Below are 16,545 nucleotides of genomic sequence, written 5' to 3'. Positions count from 1 at the left end.
ACACACACACACACACACACACACACACACACATCGGGCATGCAGCTACAGAGCTGCACACACACTTCGACATGCGGGAACGCGCACCGAGCCATTGATGAAAGAGCTGAGGTGTTACTTTCTCAACTGGGGTTTAATTGGGAACTCGGTTTTTCCCCTTTTCTCTCGCTCCCTCTTTAATTGACTGCTTGCTTTCCTCCTTCCATCCTTTATGGCTTCTTTCCTTCCCCCCCACTTTGCTTTCTACTCATGAGTTTTTCCCCACTTTAGGCCGGAATTGCATTTGCTGAGATAATGTAGAAGTCCTTGCAATATGCAGAGAAGGGATAACTGTAAGGCTTGCAGAAGAGTTGATGCACATACCTCCCAAATCTCAACATTCCCACTGTGAGCATGTGTCTTATTTCTTTCAGAGTTTGGGTCAACATTTCATCATCGTGTTGCCGCAGATGATCTTCCAGAATAGCACAGGAAGATAAATTCCCCTTCCAGGCCCTTAACATTGCTTCCCATGCTGTCATTGTCCTTTCCATTTATATCCGCGGTATTTTAAGTTGCGCTTCATGCATTTATTGTTTAAACCATCAGCAGGGAGAAGCAGAGCATGACAATACTTTCTGCGCCCTACCTCCAGTCTGTACAGGTTTAAAAGGAACACACACACACACAAACACGACCCAAGGAAATTGTGTATGTTCACGTACATGCAACCTGCAGAGGTATAATTTAAGCTTTACTCTCTGCACCTCTTTCATCCCTCAGTCTAATTCACTTTTCCATCCTTGCTTTCTACATTCCTCCTTTCATCCACCCTTGTATATGTTTCGATCAAAAAAAAATCCTCAGACTGTGCCTGTAAACCATCAAAACCTGATTTAAATTTGGCCACCCTCTACGTCGAAGCTGTCTCCTTGCACAGAAATTCATCACTCGTAGTGTTACTGTCACACTTGAAACGCTCCCTTCAAGCTACAATCTCCTCACACATTTTAAAATGGTGACCCTTGAACTTCAATTTCATTTTGGGAAAATAGAAGAAATCCCAGAGACCCAAATCTAGCGTGAGTGGGGAGAGACGATTGTGTTGTTGGTACCAAAAATCCTGTATGCAATCATTACACTGAGACTGGTTGTAAAGTAAAGTTGGAGCATTAAGATGCCATAATTTGGGCGCCGCAGGAGCTCAACTGGTTGAGCTGGTGACCCATGTATGGGGCGATACATGGGTTTGAGTCCTGCTCATGGCCTTTTCCTGCAAGTCCTTAGTTTCTCTTAGCTATCCTGTCTAAAAGAGGCCAAAATATAACTTTAGAAAACCGAAAGATGCCATAATTCAGCTTGTTTGTGACAAATGTTCTCCATTCGTCACCTCAGGACGTTGCAGTAGAACTCTGTGTTGACAGTCTGACTGTTAATTCCACTTGAAGGTTGAAGAAAACACCAAGAATGCTCCTGATCTGAAGCACTGTTCCAGCCCATGGTGTCTGTGCCGTTTTGATCATATGGACTTGTGATCACTGTGTGGGAAGATGGTCTGTGAGGGCCCAGCTGAAGCTCCAGAACCACACCTGCCAGACATCAGCGATAATTGCCCTGGAGCTCCCGACCTCAGCCTCGTTCTTCCCGCCTCCAGTCACGTCTGATTGGACCACCACTCCTCCTCCACCTCAGTAATCACCAGACCTGGCTATAAAACCAACCAGCAACCTTTCAGTTGGGTCTGGCTGGGATTTAGGGTAAACAGTCTGCCCTGGTGCCTCTCGGTTTGTCTCTTTTGTGCTGTAGCTTCTGTTGGCAGCTGCTAACCCGGTGTGGGAGTTTTAAGAGAGTCTTAGTGAAGACTGACTCCTGTTAGCAGCTGCTAGACTTCATGATGAAGTTACTCGTGTCTGGTGTTTTTCGTATTGTGTGTTTTGAGGCACTAGTTTGTTTTGTTATGTGTGGATGTTGCTGTTAGATTTAAAGTTTGGCTAAGGAGTTTAGTTTTGTTTGCTTGCTTCAACACTCGCCTTCGTGTGGTTCTTTTGATTTTTAGCAAGATCCACCAGCTTCTTTTGTATTGTCACAATTCTGTCATGCTCATTTACTGAGCAATAAATTGCATTACCTGAACCAATTCTATCTGATTTTTGTTACATCCAGCTGATCCTAGAGGCTGGATCATAACAAGCACCTTGTTTTGGAGACTGCAGGTCTTCCACTGTGAAAACTGTTGCTTCTTCTCTTCATGATAGCCGTGGACCCACTTCTCATAGCGAGCATTGATCCTAAAATCTCATCACAGCTGCTGAAAATGAGATGTTTTCTCAAAAATGTTTGCCACACAGGTTCTGCAGCTGATAGCGTTGTGTCGTGAGTTTTCCTGCTCATACACTCACAGTACAGTGATCCACTCTGTGCTCGCACAACTTGTTTCAGAACTTTTTGATCGCACCACTTATCACTTTTGCCTTCATATATTTCTATCCCTCTCCTCTCTCTTCTCCTTTCCTGGCATTTCTCCACATCCTCTCCTCTCCCATATTCCTTTCCCCGTCTTCATCATTTCAGTTTTTCCTCAGTCCTTTATCATTTCTGTCTTCTTTGTTCCTTTTCTCCCTCCATGTTTAATTCAGTCTGTCCTTTTTCTTGACACACTTTTTTTTTTAGCATCCACTCTTCCCTCTTCAGCCTCTTTCCACCTTATCTCCTCACTTGTACCTTTTTTTTTGTTCCCACTCCTTACCTTCACTTATATCCTCTGATCTATTTTTTACCTAATTTTCCCGTCTCCTCCCACTTTACATAATTTTACAAAGTCACGCTTCTTAACCTCAACCGTCATATTTCAGTTATGGGTATAATCAAATTATCCTGCTAGACCTATGATGTCATCCTTTTAAAAAAAAAATCTATTTCCCATCATTCTCTTCTCCTCCTCCTCTATTTCTTTCACACATTCATTATTTCTCAGGGGTTTAGTTCGTGATGTCAAAGCCTTTGATTCCCTCCTTTTCTTCCATTGTCTCAGTGCTGTAAATTCCCCCATCTGTTATGTTGGAATAGTCTTTTCCACAGCGTACAATGGGCCATTAAACACTCGCCTGTGTGTGTGTGTGTGTGTTTGTGTTTGCGTCTGGAATATGTGAGGACTCTTTGGGAAAGAAATGACATCTGTCTTCTCCTCCATTAAAAGTGCTATTTTCTGAGTTTGTGTAATAATAATAATAGATAATAAAAGAAAATGTCCTTGTAACTTTGTTTGAAACTTGCCCATGACATTGAGCATTTTTTGGGGGGAAATGCCCCAAATAATTAGCAGCAGCTGGTTTTTTTATTTTATTACTCATATTTTCATGCTTTTAAATGAGCCATGAAATATTCACATGGAAAAGCAGCAGCCCCGTGTGAAGCCACCCTGGGTTATCTGCAGGGAGACATTTTGATAGGAAAATAATGCTGCCCTGCAGTCCTAAAAGGAAATTAGTTTCATGTGACCTTTACACAATTAACACCGTCATCATCAATCTGATTACACTGTTAATTGAGATCTGAGAAGGAGGCACATCAGATAAATTGAGGTGCACTGAGTACATTGTTATCCTCACCTAACCTAAGAAAGAAAAGGGCATTAATGCGATATTAGCCTAAGTAAGGCTTTTATTGAATTTTATAGTAGCAAATAGTTTAGAAAAAAAAATCCCTTTAAAGGAGCACAATAAAAAGGGGTCTGCCAAGTGTAAAAGGAGTCTCAGCACCTGAATGTTAAAACTGTCAACAACCTAAAGTGCAAAGTCCTGCATAACAGGAACCAAATTACCAGACAATTAAAAGATAATGTGGACAGACAGATACAGTATTTATTCCTTTGTGTCATTTTGTATACCTGTGTGTCCATTAATCTCTGTAAACACATCTTACAGCTGCCCCATTTTGATGCGATAATGCGATCCCATTGAGATCAGTGGAGCAGCTGTATGGTGGACTGCCATTATTATTGGATTTAGAAGATTAACACACACCTGCATGGCAGGACATTAGAGAGCTTTCAGAGTGGTGTGTGTGTGTGTGTGTGTCTAGGTGTATTACGCACTAAACCGTTTTGAAAGGAAGCAACATGAAAGAAAATTTGGCCATTTGAGCCGCTTTAACTTTCAGCTTCCTGCTCTCAACCATTGATCAATTTCTTCAGAGGGACAAAGGAGGCAACAGAACGCCAGTGTTTCTTCAGTCAATCTGCCGTATTAGCTGTGGACTTATCTGGATCTAAAGAGAAAGAGAATTCAGGTCGCACCGATGTTCATGCGGAAGTCGTCTCGTGTAAACAGGAAAGAGTGAGGACAGTGGATGTGACAGCAGCAGGGGGAGTGGAAGTCAATACGACGTCCAACATCCAGCGCTCACACACAACTGAAAACTCAACAAGGAAGTTCAACTGGAATCTGAATTCTTCACAGTTTTTTGTGGAGGGACATACAGCTCCCTCCATAATTATTGGCACACCTGGTTAAGATGTGTTAAAAGCCTTAAAATAAATTGAGTTTTTATTGCAGAAGCATCCTCTCACACTGAAAATTGTAGAAAAATGTGACCTTCAGCTCAACTCACATGAATTGTTGGCAAAAGGGGGGTTGTACAAAGTAATAACATCAAGGGTGCTGGTAATTGTGGCACACATGATTTGATGTAAAAGAATTATTTTTTAATGTGGGATTTCTTTCACACTGAATAAATGCACTTGAATTAAAGGTTGAATTTTCCTCTTTTTTTCATTGTGGTCCGATATTATTTAGAAAAAAAATGAATTTACTAGAAGCTGAGTCACTCTCGATACACTACAATCATGATGCGTTTCCTGTGGTAACAATGGCGTCTTATTACAGCAATTTTGCAAGACTTGATGAATCACGAAACCTTCGGCTACAATACATCATCGTGTCTAAGTAACTGAAGAAGAAAAATAAGATATAAAAGCAGGTAGTATGTACATATTTGCTGCACTAAATGTGGAGCTAATTCAATTAATTAGCTTTCTGATTTGTTGCTGTCCGTGCTCCCCGCCATTATCCTAGTTGTGAGTTTCTTCTTCACTTCTGTTTACTCTCGTTTATTTAATAAGGGCCATCAACAAGAGTCATCACTCTGTTTGGTCAAACTGGCCTGGGGGAATCAGACAAGAGCACCTGGATGTTTTTAATAGAAATACTAATATTCGGCTGCAGTGTATTGATAATGTATTGCAAGATGAAGTGATATGAGGTGTGATCAACAAGTTCTGAGACTGTGCCTATGAATATCAATCATTGAGTGCTTCTTTTGTCATGTTCGCTGGAAGTCCTGGGTGCAGAATCAAATAAGCTGTGTTGAAATGGCGACCCTTGAATTTGATTTCATTTTGGGAAAGAGGAAGAAGTCATAGGAAGTAGAAACTTCCAGAGTAGAATGGAGCAATGGTTGCCTTGTTGGGGATCGTAGACTTGTGTATTCACTAGTGTTTTGTGGCTCAGGTGGGAGAGCGAGTCGGTCCATGATCGGAAGGTCGGCCTGTAGCCTGTGTCATTCTCATTGTGTCCTTGGTTAACGCACTTCTGGTGTGAATGCGTATGAATGGATTGTTTGAGGTGGTGGTCAGAGGGGCAGAATGGCAGCCACGCCTCTGTCACTCTGCCCCGGGGCAGCTGTGGCTACAATCATAGCTTCCACCATGAATGAATGAATAAGTGACAGTGTTAAGCGTCTTTGAGTGCCTAGAAAAGCGCTACATAAATCTGATTGATTATTATTATTGCTGTGCCGTGACTGGACACACAGTGTGTGGAAGCATCCACCAGCCGTCACACCACAGTTCTCAGGACATTGTGGTAGAACTCAACAACAACTTAGACGTTCGACATGAATGAAAGAAAACAGTGAGCCTCGGGAGCTGCTGTTTAGTCTCTCAGCGGTAGCCGCAGACCCACATCACCACCGATGACCTCTGACACGAAGGTCCGTTCATTCCAGCTGCTGACTGACACAGAATGGGATGTTTGTGCTCCACTTCAGTTTGAGGTCCAAACTGGCACCTGCCATTGGTCACAAAAATGCGTGTGACACAGAACCTGCTGTTGATAGCTCGGTCCTACATGGTCTACTAACTTATGACAGTTACTGCTCACACTTGACTCATGGACCACAAACGGTCTTTAAGCTGCTAAACGCACCACATATATTACGCAATAAATATTTTGTCCCACCTTTATGATAATTTCATGATTTTTACACTCTGACGAACACTAATGCTGCGTTGGCTGTCGCTGCAGAAAAATGAACAAAACTCATAGATTGTATAAAAGATGGACGTAGCAACCGGCCCTGAAAAATGAAGCCAACCCGGAAGTGTCAAAAACCTACATCCGCTAGCTGCTGGCTCCATAAAGCCCTGGCTCCCATAGACTTGAACTGGAAAAGAAGTGATCACAGATCATGAAATACTGCATTCCTACAGCTCAGGATTTTTTTCTTATTAGTTTTCATGGTCAAATCCAGAGATCAGGTGGCCAATCTGAAAATAAATCAATACTGAATTTTAAAAAAAATCGTCAACATTTTGCGGGGCAAGGGGCGTGGCTGGCTTGATTGACATTTGGCAGCGACGATGCAGACGAAGCGAGCAGAAGGCGGTAAATGTGGGCGGGCAGAGAGGGCCCGCCTCTCAATCCATCTGACCAATCGCTGCTCCTATGGCTCCGCCCCCCTCCGACGATTTTTTGCGTCACTGGCTCCAAAAATCCAAGATGTCAACCAGGAAGTAACAAAACCCTGGCTTCATTTTCTCAGTGCAGAAACCAACGGGTGACGTCATGGTAGCTACGTCCATCTTTTATACAGTCTATGATAAAACTCAGTTGGTTGGTTAGTTAGGAACTGTATTGTCAGTATACTGTGGTGGAGTTTCTCTTGTGTCGCCTCTTCTTCAGTAGCGAGAATCCACTTGTTGCCATTTTCATGTCATGTCAAATATCTGGTCACTGGCTTACGAGGCGCAGCTGTACGCTAGATCAGATATCAAGAATAAACAAGGCATCCTGCTGTAACACATAAACAGATCTTAAAGAGGGGCATTATATGTACTTCAGGTGTACTTCTGACACAACTCCAGAACCGCATTAATATAAATACATACGCACCCCGGCCACGCCGACATACCCCGCTGCAGGATTGACGTTTACAAGGTGTATATAGTTCCTGGCATGAGCACACATGGAACAGCACGCACTGCAAAGTATTAATATCAAAGAACGAAGGGAGCCGGGCAGGGGGAGGGGAGCGAGTAGGAAGTCCCCTAAATCAGATAGTGTTTGTGGAGAAAGAGTGGAAACCCAATGCCCCTATTACCTTATCATATACTGCAAAAAGGCTCCGGTTGTGCCTGTGTGTGTGTGTGTGTGTGTGTGTGTGTGTGTGTGTGTGGGTGTGTGTGTTGCCTGGTTGGACTTTAAGTGAAGGTGCATACCAGGAATATTTTTAACTCGCAGTCATTTTCTTCTTTAGTTTCTGTCTATCTCTATCTCTTTTCTGCCGTCCCTTTCCCTCCCCTCGTACATCTTTCATTAACTGCCTCACCTGCCTTCCAGTTCTGACCCATTTTTCACTTCTGGGAATCATCTGGGAGTCTTCTGGCTGTCTAGTAAAACCATAGTAGTGATTTAAATGATTGTGCCGCTACAGATTGCAAAAAGCCTTTAAGAACTCTTTCGATCAGGGTTGGACCATATAAGCAGTAGATCAAATCAGGACATTTTTACAGTGTTGACATATATATATATATACATCATTCAGAGCGAGAATCTGTAATTTGCTCTGAATGCATTACATAAAAACAGACCTGCTGGACTTATTCCACTGTGAGTCACACCCGAGTCCATTCTCATGTCCTTTGGGTCAAGTACAAAGCAAACTAGAAGTGGATAAATGTGAAGGGAGCCAAGATGCAGCTCTTTAGGTCTCAAATGATATCATTTTTTCCCCCTCTTTCAAAGCTTTGTGCTTAACTTAGATCATGTGTTTTTAAAAGGCCTTAACATTCAATATGACTTTATAAGGGTTTATATCTCGAATCGAGTCCGTAGGGAGGCATGAACAGCGGTACAGCACAAATGCTCGGGGCAGCGGGGTTACTGCAGAGTTTCACAAAAGTAGAGAGAAGAAAAACAACAAGTCCAGTTCTGATTTTCTAGAGATTATGTTCTCTTGGGTTTCCATCTGTTCGAGACATAAAGGCAGCAGTTGTCATGGCTTGTCCTGTTGGCTAAGACAAGCACTCAGATACTTCACAGGGCCTCTCAAGTCTCAAATGGTGACATTTTTGTAATAAAAAGATAATAACATGTTACAAATTAAGACAATAACTTGATCATAGAATAATCTTGTGTCCCCAAGATAAAAACTTATTTGCACAACGTAATAACTCCTTCACACAACACAGTAACGTCTATGCCCAAGATAATGTTCACACAGGATAATAACTTTTTTGTCCGAGATAGTAAGTTGTTTACAAAAGATAATAATTTCTTAATGCAAGATAAGAACGTCTTTTCAGAAGATGACACATTGTTTGCACAAGATAATAACTGGTTCACAAGATAATCGCTTGTTGTGTCGACACTAAACAATCATTTATTAACAGAGCAATCGTGTGTGCACAAATTAATAACTTCTTTGCACAAGATGATAACTTGTGCACACAAAATAATAATTATAACAATAATTAAAAAACAAAACCACCCTTTAGGAATTTTGTGCTAATCAAATAAATGCATAATCAGAACAACAGCTCAAGTGTGTGTCTTGTGCACACACACAGATATCTCTGTCAGTGTAGCATGAGTTGCATGGACAACCTCCTTTAATAGATTTTCCATATTCACTTGTTTTCTCTGATGACATTTAACACTCTGAGACAATGACCTTGACTGTGCAGGTTCACACACACACACACACACACACACACACACACACACACACACACACACACACCCCTACACACACACCCAATATACTGTAGTCTGTGTGTGAATGGATGAGTTTGTCCTGAGAGGTTAGTATTCCTTCTCTGCTGACGCATTTCCTCAACTCTCCGTACAGATTTTTCTTAGCAGCCGTGTAAAAAAAAAAAACACAACTGTGCAAATTTGCACAGAAAACCACCAGAACTTCCCCAGATGGCGAGTTTAGGGAAGTGGCTTTCCTTCGAACTGTGTGACATCCAGCGTACGTGCTTTTTATAACGCCAGTGTCTTCGTATGTGTTCATCATTCACGCCGGCTTGTGCTCTTTTTCTGCGACACTTATGACGCTTTGTTCCAAAATTAAGAACTTGAGTCAGAGTTTGTTTCTTTTCTGTTTGCCCTCATGGTGGGGAAAAAAAATAACCCCGGCTGGAAAGAGCTGTGGTCGCGCCTCACTGAGACTCGTTCATCTCGAAAAAAAAAAAGGTTAACTGCTCGAGTCGGAGAGGTGGGAAACACAGGTGCAGGAAAATTTTTGAGTTATTTCAGATGTCTGGGTCTGCGTTTTATTTTAAACTGTGAAGAATAAGGAGAGAGAGGAAAGAAACTTAACTGCAACAGTTTTCAGGTGGTTGCACTGCAGAGGACGGCTGAACCTTCATGGCTGCTGCTGCTGCTGCTGCTGCAGAGAGGCACCTGCAGCATCTGAGCTGAGACAGTCTCTTTTACCACAGCCTTTACTTAACCTTTAAGGCTTCAATTTTCTAAATGCATCTTTGCACAAAAGCTGTGTTTGTGATTATCTTTCACAGTAAAATTGTGCTTTTGAAACTTGTGTTTAAAACCAAGTTTTGTCTGCACGGTGTGTAAAATTGCTTCTTTATCGAATTTAGTTGTTCCCATTTTAGTGCAGGGAAAGTCTGAAACTAAAACTGAAAAATATAAGCCTCTCCCTGAGGGGAGAGAAGAGGCAGCAGGCCTGAATGAAGGTGGTGCTTCAGCGTTTGTAGGCCATCATTTGTTTTTACAACGGAAAATCCTGTCAAAGCATCACGGCACTAATTTGCAGACAAGGTAGGCCAACATTGCTGTCTACTCCAATGAAAGCCTCAATCACTACTTCTTCTTTCCCCCTTTTTACTCTTAATAGGTCACTTGAAAGTTGGAGGAGAAAGAACTCATTCACACTTGGCAACTCTCCTTCTTCCTCTAAGCTCTTGTCAGCAACACAGTGAACATGTTATGGAAATGCATGAAGGAGCTGTTTGAAGTATGACACCAAGACCTTATAGGAGACTTATAGAAGTACTTGGTGGCCTGGCTGTGAAAGGATCACAGGACCATGAACAAGGAGAGGATTGAGTGCTGCTGCAAGAGGAGGAGGAGAAGAAGAAGAAAAAAAAAGGAGTGAGGAGTGTGCAAGGATCCAAACCCTGAAGGGCAACCCTCATGGAGCTTCAGAAGAGTTGGAAGAAGAAAGAGAAAATACAAGATTTTTGGAAGGTAGAGGAAGGGGACCCTCCTACAGCGATATAAGGGGAAATTCCCACCAAATTGAGCAAACCACCCCTCAGATCAAAGTGTGTGTGTGAAGACAGCGCTACACCTGCGAGTACAGCCACCCGCACCTTGAGAGGTGAGCAGAAGAAGATCTTAAAGGTGTTAAAGGAATGAGGGTATTAAAAAGTATGTGGAAATACGACCCTGTCATGTTGCAGTGTAACCAAGCAAAAGGCAAACACTGTTTGTTTACATGCATACGTGGTTACAGCATACACCAGTTATAGCAAGCTGAAATTCCCCCGCTGAAGCATTTCTGTCAGCGTGAACACTTTCATTGTGCTGTCACATCTCAGAAATCATCATATTATCATACTGCATTACCATGTGTTTAAAAATGTTCCATCTAACTGCATCACATTGTCTTTTATTGTGCTTTGTTTCACATCCAAAAGCTGTGTGTTAGTGCATCACATACCATTCTGTCGCACCACATTGTGTCTTACGGCATCGTATTACAGTATAATGTGCACTAGTGGACAGTAACGAAGCGCATTATACCCAAGAACTGCACTTAGGTACAATTTTGAGGTACTTGCACTTTACTGGAGTATTTCTATTGCATGCAACTTTGCACTGCCACTCAGCAACAGCATTTCAGAGGGAAATATTAGACTTTCCACTCCACTACACTACTTTTAAAATGAAGAAGATTTTCCGTAGCAGATAATATAACAAGCTTTTAAAAGACAACACATAGTCCAGCCTTTTGGACTTCCTACAGAAAGCAGTGAGGCTCATATTTCAAATGTCTATGAGTCGGTAGCATCACCACCTGATAGAGATTGTTTTCCCTTTCTAAATCATCTAAAGAATTGTACTACAGTTGAGTAGGTTGTATTATGTGCGTCTTCCAGGCATCTGCAGCTTCTCATTTGCATCTTTTCCTTCACAGTAGAAATACACAAAGCAAAGCTGCCTTTCTGTCATTTATCACTGGAAAAATCCAACCAGGTATCTTATGCTGGGTATGAGCACCGCATTCTGATCAACAGGCCGTACAGCGTGGACATAAAAGTCTGCCATGCACAAAGGCTGCTTAACATGTGTAGTAAGAGTTAACACAGCGTGCAAGATTAATAAAGTCTCTCTCACCCTCTATAACAACAGTGAACATCTACCTTCACCTCATTAACCGGACTCATGAACATTAACACCAGACTGTCACTCCCACACTCACCCTTACAGCAGTGCAACAAAGCACAGCAGCCTGTCAGAGTCCCCTCAGATCTTTATGCTTCTGTCTCCGTTTATCTCAGTATTTATCTCTCTGTATTTACCAATCAGTTGTGGTTGAGAGAGGAAATACTGGCACTATCTCTTTCGGTACAGTCGGTTGTTACTGGCGGTGTGTATGTCAGTGTGTTTGCATTTGTGGGTGGGTGTGGGAGTTGCTGACTTCCTAAAGTGTGTCAAGTCTTTTTTCCTCTTTCATGTGAGATGTTATGAGGCACTAAAGGAGGTCAAAAGTCAAACATCTCCTTCTCTCTAGCTCACACACATATTTGCTGTCAGTCCAACAGTGTAGTCATGAACTCATTTAGTGACTTTGGAATGTTTTCTTTTTTTTTGTTCAGATAATTCTATCACAAGCAAAAGCAAAATCTCCTGCAAGGTCCAAGTGTTGGTGTGCTCCAGCTTTTCCCACAGGTCATTTGGTTAAAAACAAACAGTGACTGGATTGTGTTTCCATGATTGGACTGATTTGTAAGAATGCACTGAGCATGCAGACGAGTGGATTGTACTGAAAACGTGCTTTGACAAACCTGAATCATGTTGTGGATGTTTTTACTCAGTAGGACGGGAGAAAATATGTGTTTTAACATAAATCAGATGACTGTAAATCTAAGTTCAGTGACTGCTGAGCAATACGTATAACAACTTTACCCAAGTGACATACACTAGCACAGCGGTTGAACACTTGACTGCTGATCAAGAGGTCCACAGTTCAGATATCTCTGCATTGAACAATGTGGTTTCTGTTTTAATTCAAGCACAGTTCTTCCACTTGTCTGATGAACCGTTTAACCCTTAAGCAAACAGGCTCGTTTTTTTTTTACTAGAATAAAACAACAAATCTTTCAGCTTCACCTTCTAAGTCGAAAAAGTCTGCATCCATTTGAAACTGAAGTGTATTATCTGTGGCTGCAGATCACTTCAGCTACTATAAATGTAATCCAAGCAGTTAAATGCTCTGCCTCTGACCTATACACCCTCTTTTTTTCCTTCCAGGATGATACACCGAACAGCCACAACATTTAAACCACGTGTCTAATACTGTCCAAGTCCCCCTTATGACCGATGGAACCATGAAGCACACAGATCTCTGAAGATGTCTTGTGGCATCAGGCAGCGAGATGTTAGCAGCAAATCCTTTAAGTCCTGGAAGTCAGAAGGTGGGGCCTTCGGGGACTGACTGTGTTTTTCCAGCACATCTCACAGATGTTTAATCAGATTTGGATCAGGGGACTCTGGAGGATGGGCCAACACCTTGAACTCTTTATCATTTTCCTCCAACCAGTCCTGCACAATGCAAGCGGCGTGGCAGGAAGCATTGTCCAGTTGAAAAAAAACAAAGGCATTGTTATCAGGTAATAGTATTGCCATGAAGGTGTGTAGGTGGTTTACAACAATGTTCAGGTGTGTGTCCCTCCTGCTGCCATCTCTTCCCCAGGGAAAGATGTACATACACTCAGCTGTTATCACACATGTTATTTTACTGAAATTAGTATTTGTGTCTCAGCAGAGGTTTGACTTTCTACATATTAATTTAACTTTTCTGAAGTTTGTAGAGCTGGCCCTGTTCAAGATACATTCTTAGTTTAAGCTGCCAAAGCTCAAGATAAAGCTTCTAAACACCAAGAGGAGGCACCAAGATTTGAAGTGAGGACCTCTCTGCATCTGTGCTGGATTAACACCAATGCTTTTTGATCAATAAGTACAACAAAAGTTTCCTCTATTGAGGGAAATACCCTCAACAGCCATAACATTAAAACCACTACTGACTAACGTTGTCCAAGATCCTTTAAGCGCTGAAAGCCTTGAAGTTCCAAGGTGGGGCCCTCCTGGATTAGACTTGTTTTTCCAGCACGTCTCACAGATGCTTGATCAGATTGATATGTGAGAGTCTCAATCCAATCAAGCGAATCAACACCTTCAACTCTTCCTCCAACCAGTCCTGAGCAAGTTTTGCAGTGTGGCAGGAAGCATTGTTCTGTTGAAAAAAAAAGCCACTGCTATCAGGAAATACCATTGCCATGAACAGGTTCAGGTGGTGTACAACAATGTTTACGTGGGTGCCGTCATCCCAAGGTGCATCCTGCTGCCATGTGTTTCCCAAGTAAACGATGCAGACACACTCAGCTCTTGATGCTGATTATATTTGATTGTGTGTGTTTGTAGTGTATTAATTTATATTCATTTGCATCTCTGAAATCTGTAGAACTGATTGAATGTAAGACACATTCTTGACTTAAGCTGCCACATCCAAATACAGAGAAAAGCTACTTAACCTCCAAGCAAAGGAAGGGGGCACCCAGATTTGAACTGGGGACCTCTTGATCTGCAGTCAAATGCTCTACCACTGAGCTATACCCCCTGATGTGTTGACAGACCTGACACTTCATTTTCAATTAATAGGGACAACAAAGTTGCCTCTGTTGAGGGAGATGCACCAAACAGCCACAACATTAAAATCACCTGACTAATATAGTTTAAGATCCTTTAAATCCTGGAAGCCCTTGAAGTTGCAAGGTAGGGCCTTCCAGGATTACACTTGTTTGTCCCAGTGCATTCAGTAAATGTTTGATAAGACTAAGATCTGGGAATTTGAAGGCCAAGTCAACACCTTAAGCTCTTTGTCATGTGTCTCAAACCAGTCCTCACGATGTTTGTATCCAGACAAGTGATTCATTTCAAGATAGTTAATTAAAGATTTGTTACTGTGCTTCTACCACCTTGACACAGTTAGGGGGCACCCAGATTTGAACTGGGGACCTCTTGATCTGCAGTCAAATGCTCTACCACTGAGCTATACCCCCTGCTGCTGATCACTGTTCACTGTGCAGTCTGGCACGCTGCATTGTCCTACTGGGGACGGGCCCTGTTATTGTGAGTGCTGTTGCTATTATGTCTGCTGGGCTTGAATGCCAGGATCCAAGGTATCCCAGCAGAACATTGCTAAGAGCACGTCCAGAGAAACAGCACACATGCACCCAGCATTAGATTGAGATCAGGGAATTTGAAGGCCAAGTCAACACCTTAAGCTCTTTGTCATGTTTCTCAAACCAGTCCTTACAATGTTTGCAGCGTGGTAGGGAGCATTATCCTGCTGAAAGAGGTCATCAGGATCTACTGTTGCCATAAGTGGGTGTAGATGGTCCGACAAGTGATAAATTTCAAGATGTTTAACTAAAGATTTACCACCTTGACACGCTTAGGGGGCACCCAGATTTGAACTGGGGACCTCTTGATCTGCAGTCAAATGCTCTACCACTGAGCTATACCCCCTTACACGGACCACTGTGCATTGTGCAGTGTGGCAGGCTGCATTGTCCTACTGGGGAAGGGCCCTGTTATTGTGAGTGCTGCCATTATGTCTGCTTGGCTTGCAACAAGGTTCAGGTGAGCCACGTCCACATGAATACCAGGATCCAAGGTATCCCAGCAGAACATTGCTAAGAGCACGTCCAGAGAAACAGCACACATGCACCCAGCATTAGATTGAGATCTGGGAATTTGAAGGCCAAGTCAACACCTTAAGCTCTTTGTCATGTTTCTCAAACCAGTCCTCACAATGTTTGCAGTGTGGTAGGGAGCATTATCCTGCTGAAAGAGGTCATCAGGATCTACTGTTGCCATAAGCGGGTGTAGATGGTCTGAGAATATATTAAGGTAGGTGGTACGTATCAAAGTAGCATCGACATGAATGTCAATACCCATGTTTTACAGCAGATTGTTACTCTCAGCATTTCACTGTCTCTGCCCATCCTGCTGTCATCCCTTCTCCAGGTAAACACCATGAATTAGCTCTGCCATTGTTGCACAAGGTATTAGATTAGCTTGGATCACGTGCCTGTCCATGAGCAGTGGTAATACTCTGTGTTTAACTTGCATCCAGACAAGTGATTCATTTCAAGATGTTTAATTAAAGATTCATTATCATGCTTTACAAAGCTTGACACATTCAGGGGGCACCCAGATTTGAACTGGGGACCTCTTGATCTGCAGTCAAATGCTCTACCACTGAGCTATACCCCCTGATGCTGATCACTGTTCATTGTGCAGTGTGCATTGTCCTACTGGGGCAGGGCCCTGTTATTGTGAGTGCTGCCATTATGTCTGCTGGGCTTGCAACAAGTTTCAGGTGAGCCACGTCCACATGAAGGCCAGGATCCAAGGTATCCCAGCAGACCATTGCTAAGAGCACATCCAGAGAAACAACACACATGCAACCAGCATTAGATTGAGATCTGGGAATTTGAAGGCCAAGTCAACACCGTAAGCACTTTGTCATGTTTCTCAAACCAGTCTTTAAAACGTTTGCAGCGTGGTAGGGAGCATTATCCTGCTGAAAGAGGTCATCAGGATCTACCGTTGCCATAAGCGGGTGTAGATGGTCTGAGAATATATTAAGGTAGGTGGTACGTGTCAAAGTAACATCGACATGACTGTCAATACCAATGTTTTACAGCAGATCATTACGCTCAGCATTTCACTGTCTCTGTCCATCCTGCTGTCATCTCTTCTCCAGGTAAACACCTTGAATTTTCCTGCCATTGTTGCACAAGGTATTGGATTGGATCGTGTGTTTGTCTATGAGCAGTGGTAATACTCTGTGTTTATTAGTTTGTGTTTTACTTGAATCCAGACAAATGATTCATTTCAAGATGTTTAATTAAAGACTCATTATCATGCTTTTACAAAGCTTGACACAGTTAGGGGGCACCCAGATTTGAACTGGGGACCTCTTGATCTGCAGTCAAATGCTCTACCACTGAGCTATACCCCCTGATGT

At 42.5% G+C, this 16,545-nt stretch overlaps 5 non-coding genes across 5 annotated transcripts; all 5 read right to left on the bottom strand.

Annotated features, from left to right (window-relative positions):
• Positions 1-14,055: 14,055 nt before the first annotated feature.
• Positions 14,056-14,127, bottom strand: trnac-gca (transfer RNA cysteine (anticodon GCA)). The gene has a single exon. It is a non-coding gene; the product is annotated as a tRNA-Cys (tRNA).
• Positions 14,128-14,497: 370 nt separating this feature from the next.
• trnac-gca (transfer RNA cysteine (anticodon GCA)) lies at positions 14,498-14,569 on the bottom strand. Its single transcript has one exon. It is a non-coding gene; the product is annotated as a tRNA-Cys (tRNA).
• Positions 14,570-14,966: 397 nt separating this feature from the next.
• trnac-gca (transfer RNA cysteine (anticodon GCA)) lies at positions 14,967-15,038 on the bottom strand. The gene has a single exon. It is a non-coding gene; the product is annotated as a tRNA-Cys (tRNA).
• Positions 15,039-15,716: 678 nt separating this feature from the next.
• On the bottom strand, positions 15,717-15,788 carry trnac-gca (transfer RNA cysteine (anticodon GCA)). The gene has a single exon. It is a non-coding gene; the product is annotated as a tRNA-Cys (tRNA).
• Positions 15,789-16,467: 679 nt separating this feature from the next.
• On the bottom strand, positions 16,468-16,539 carry trnac-gca (transfer RNA cysteine (anticodon GCA)). The gene has a single exon. It is a non-coding gene; the product is annotated as a tRNA-Cys (tRNA).
• Positions 16,540-16,545: the final 6 nt, after the last annotated feature.

This window comes from Stegastes partitus, unplaced genomic scaffold (assembly GCF_000690725.1).
Source record: "Stegastes partitus isolate 25-593 unplaced genomic scaffold, Stegastes_partitus-1.0.2 Scaffold1573, whole genome shotgun sequence".
Taxonomy (NCBI): domain Eukaryota; kingdom Metazoa; phylum Chordata; class Actinopteri; family Pomacentridae; genus Stegastes; species Stegastes partitus.
Note: the sequence above shows the minus strand (reverse complement) of the source record. Positions and strands in the feature narration are given on the sequence as shown.